Here is a 4,914-nt window from a genome sequence, read left to right as displayed (position 1 = left end):
AGTCCCCGGCTTTCCTCTGTAGGTTGTGTCCCTCCCTCCAGAAAGGCTCCCTTCCCTCCTCACCAGGTAGGATAGTGGGCGCCTTTACGAGAGCCCTCATCACCCTGTTTTCAGTCCATTCCTGGCATTGCTTCAATTTTCTTAATGGAAGTATAGTTGCTGTACAATATGAATATTATATGTTACAGGTGCAAAACATAGTGATTCCCAATTTTTAAAGGTTATACTCTATATTTATTGTAACATGTTGGCTATATTCCCGGTGTTGTACAATATATCCTTGCAGCTTATTATATACATAATACTTCGTACCTCTTAATCCCCCAGCCCTTTATTGCCCCTCCTCCCCCGCTGGTAACCACTAGTCTGTTCTCTCTATCTGTGAGTCTGATTCTTTTTTGTATGTTCACTAGTTTGTTGTATTTTTTAGATTCCACGTATAAGTGATATCATACAGTACTTGTCTTTCTCTGTCTGACTTATTTCACTTAACATAATGCCCTCCAAGACCATCCACGTTGCTTCAAATGGCAAAATGTCACTCTCTTTTATGGCTGAGCAGTATTCTGTTTATATATATATCACATCTTCTTTATCCATTCATCTGTTGATAGACACTTAGGTTGCTCCCACAACCTAATTTGCCAATTGTAATATAATGTTGTGAACACTGGACTGCATGAGTCTTTTCGAATTAACGTTTTGGTTTTTTTCAGATATATACCCAGGAGTGGAGTCGCTGGATCATATGGTAGTTTTATTTTTAGTTTTTTAAGAAACCTCCGTACTGATTTGTACAGTGGCTGCACCTGTTTACATTCCCACCAGCAGTGCTCATGCTGTATTATAACAGCTATGCCACCCTTGCCTCTCCCCACTAGGCTGTAAGTTCCCTGAGGGCAAAGACTGTTTTGTGCATCTCTGTATCCAAAGAGCAAGTACAGGGCTTAGCACAGAGCAGACGGCAAATAAAAGTTGACTGACCTGAGCCCGCCTGTTATGGGGTCGATGTGTGCCCCCTAAAATGTATGTTGAACTCTTAAGCACCAGTACCTCAGAATGTGACCTTATTTGCAAATAGGATTATTGCAGAGGTGATTAGTTAAGATAAGGCCAAACTAAAGTAGAGTGGATCCCTAATCCGATATGACTGGTATCCTTGCAAGTAGAGGGACATTGGAACTTCCCTGGTTGTCCAGTGGTTATAGGACTAGGCGTTCCCACTGCAGGGGGTGCAGGATCAATTCCTGGTCAGGGAACTAAGATCCCGCATGAAACGCCGGGCAGCCAAAAAAAAAGGAGGGAAATTTGGACACAGTCACAGAGGGGAGATGGCCATGTGGAGATGCAGAGATTCAAAGAGAAAACCCAGTAAAGGTGAGGACAGGGGCACATCTACAGGCCAAGGACCTCTAAGGATTGCCAGCTATCAGCGGAAGCTGGGAGAGAGGCCTGGGACAGTCCTCCCAGAGAGACTTTGAAAGAGCGTGGCTGTCCTGACACCTCGATATCAGACTTCTGGTCTCCGGAAGTGTGAGAAGTAAGTTTCTGCTGCTTTCGGCCACCCGGCCGGTGGTACTTCGTGTGTCAGTCCTAGGAACCGGTTACACTTCCTCCATCCACCTCCTCTCCAAACCCCAGTTCTTCCCCTGAAGCACAGCAGTGTCTCAGAAAGACTTCATTTCTTAACTCCTTTCTGCTACTTGTGGCCTATCCCTCATTCTCTCTTGCTGCCTATTCTGGGCTGAGAAAAAGGTAACGGAGGTTGGCACCCACTGAGTGCTGTTTCTGGGGAAGAGTGATTTTTTTTTTTTAACCTACAGTATTTCAAATGGCCTCGAGGATGCTCTTGGGATTTGAACCCACAGGAAGCCGTTTCCAAAGACCTAGAGAAATATTTGGGGTCCAGCAGCAGCCAGGGCCTGTGTCTGCGTGACTAGGAGCTGGGGGCCAGACACCCCCTCTTCACCTCCCAGGAGTCTTTCCCGGTCTCCCAGGGCACATTGGCGCCAGGGAGCCAGAACCCCCAGCGCTGAGATGACAGGAAGCTGGGTGGCAGAATCTGTCCTCCACCCCACGGAAGACAGGAAATCCAGAGCTGAAGGTTGAAAATCTGACCTCAGCTCACCCCTGCATTGTGTGGGCCCGGAATGAAAGAACGGGCTGCACAAAGCCCTCTAAAGAAAGTGATTAGGGCCTGGCCCCCATGGCGAGGCAGAGAGCGACACCGGCCCAGCCCCACTGCCTCAGCTCCACAGACTGAACGGACCTGCCCGCAGCTCCCAGGACCAGAAGGCCCCAATCCCACCACCCCCGAGTCCCTGGGAAGGGGCGCACTTGAGGTTCCCCAGACGGCGAGCACCTGTGGCTGCTTCTAACAAACCAGGCTTCTGGAGCACAGAGGCCAGGCTTCCCCTCAAACCCTGGAGGAACAGGGCTCAGTGATAGCCAGGGGGGCCGCAAACCTGCGTCCTCTCCCCAGCTCTGCCAGCGCCTTTACGGGGCCTGACCTCAGTTTCTCCATATGTCAAATGGGAATCACCTCCACCCATGTCAGGGGTGAAGAGGTAAATCGAGTGAGCCACTGGGTAACAATAACCCCATCTATTCGTGTCGTGCTTTACGGTTTGCATCACCCTGTGGTCCTTTATTTCATGTAATCCTCCTTGCAACTCGTGAGGTTAGAATGATCACCGCCTGTTACAGATGAGGTCATGGCTCCCGAGAGCTCAAAGGCAGCCACGGCTCAGGGGAGAGGACGAGTGAGCCACACGCACCCCGACCCTCCCCACACATACACCCGCCCCAGAGGCTCCAAGCTCCATGCTCCCTGGGCCGCTCAGCACGCTCTGCCAGGATGGCGGGCAGACCTGGACCAGCTGAGGACCAGGGGCGGGAGTGGATGCTGAAGCGCCGGCCATGTCTGCTCAGGGGTCTCTTACCTAAGCTGACTACCTTCTTTGAAAAATTATAAAAATCATCCCTCACATTCATTAAATACTTACTACGGGCCTTGCCACTGTATTAACTCCTCACGACACACAGAAGTGCTAGACACGATTTTTATTTCTATTTTCCCGGTGTGGACACTGAAGCCTGCAGAGATGAAAACCAGGCTCAGCGCTACGAGGGGACTCTGGAATACACACCCAGGTGTTCTCACCCAAGGGCCTGCGCTCTCTCAACCCACGACATTAGACTGGCGCTCGTGTGGCCGGAGCGGCGTGCCGCAGTCACATCCTCTAATTATAGCTGGAAAGGCCATTGCACCCAGAGCCACATGGCAGGGGGAACCTGGGTGAAACTTGGAAGGAACAAGAATTCATTTCAGTCCAGCAAATAACCATCACTGCCGCATGTTTCCTGAGCTCAAGAAGCTCACAGTCCATTGGGAAAGAGACAGTGTGAACAGAATGATACAGCTGCATGTTAACAGACATCCTCTAATGGGGGCCTGAGTGAGCACAGTGCAGGGCAAAGGGCGCGACAAGCAGAGGTGGGTGGGGGATGGAGATGGAGAAGGGGCTCCACAGAGAGGCGATGGCAACTCCCTGGAGCACTTGGTCATGGACGGGATGACCAGCCACGCCTTGGAAGCACTAGCCATCTGCGGGCTCCGTGTGAGAGACCAGAGAGCTGATTCAAGCTTCCTGTGCACTTGGCCAGAAACACCTCCACCTGGTACCCGTTTTAGGTCCGGGCACTAAGCCCTCCCCCAGTCATGCACCTCCTCACAGGGGCCAAGGGGCCGTGCCCACTAGATGCAGGAGGAAGCTGGTGATGGAAGGAAAAAAGGGCAAACTAAGGTGGGGGCTCCCATTGGGGCTCTTGGCCGGCCAGATCCACACGTGCCAGGGTGGCCTGCCTTTCCCTGACGGCACTGCAACATACACGAGCAGAGAGGAAGAAGCAATTCATTTTCCCAAGGGCATGGCCCAGGTCTCTCTCAATTTCTCCTTTTACATCTGTTAGCATTTGCCTTATGTGTTGAGGCGCTCCTGTGTTGGGTGCATATATATTTACAATTGTTGTATCTTCTTGGATTGATCCCTTGATCATTATGGAGTGTCCTTCTCTGTCTCTTGTAACAGTCTTTATTTTAAAGTCTATTTTGTCCGAAATGAGTTTTGCTATTCCAGCCTTTTTTTTTGGCCATGCCGAGCAGCTTGCAGAATCCTAGTTCCCAACCACGGATTGAACCTGGGCCCCGCAGTGAAAGCGCTGAGTCCTAACCACTGGACCACCAGGGAGTTCCCCTACTCCAGCCTTCTTCTGATTTCCATTTGCCCGGAATACCTTTTGCCATCTCCTCACTTTCAGTCTGTGTGTGTTTCTAGATGTGAAATGGAAGGAGAGGGTTCCTACACTATGCCCTCAGCAGTCGCCAAAGCCACTGTCAGCTACCACACATTCCCTGGATTCTCTAACAGGTTCAGCCTTAAGGCTCTGGTCTGCTCTGCATGTGATACCCACATCTGTGTCCTCAACTCTGCTGTAGTGAACAGGCTGGTGGTTGCTGCCCATGAAGCCTGAGCTCTGTTATCTTACAGTGGTCTCATCCCTTGCTGGACATTAGAAACATCTGGGAAGCCTTTAAAAATCTTCAGCACTGGGGGCTTCCCTCGTGGCGCAGTGGTTGCGAGTCCGCCTGCCGATGCAGGGGACACGGGTTTGTGCCCCGGTCCGGGAAGATCCCACTTGCCGCGGAGCGGCTGTGCCCGTGAGCCATGGCCGCTGAGCCTGCGTGTCCGGAGCCTGTTGCTCCGCAACGGGAGAGGACCGCGTACCACACACACACAAAAAATCTTCAGCATTGGGAATTCCCTGGCAGTCCAGTGGTTAGGACTCCGCGCTTTCACTGCCGAGGGTGCAGGTTTGATCCCTGGTCAGGGAACTAACATCCCGCGTGCCGCA

The sequence above is a fragment of the Neophocaena asiaeorientalis genome, unplaced genomic scaffold (assembly GCF_003031525.2).
Source record: "Neophocaena asiaeorientalis asiaeorientalis breed wild unplaced genomic scaffold, Neophocaena_asiaeorientalis_V1.1 scaffold398, whole genome shotgun sequence".
Classification (NCBI taxonomy): domain Eukaryota; kingdom Metazoa; phylum Chordata; class Mammalia; order Artiodactyla; family Phocoenidae; genus Neophocaena; species Neophocaena asiaeorientalis.
The sequence above is the reverse complement of the archived record's forward strand: the minus strand, read 5'-3'. Positions refer to the sequence as shown.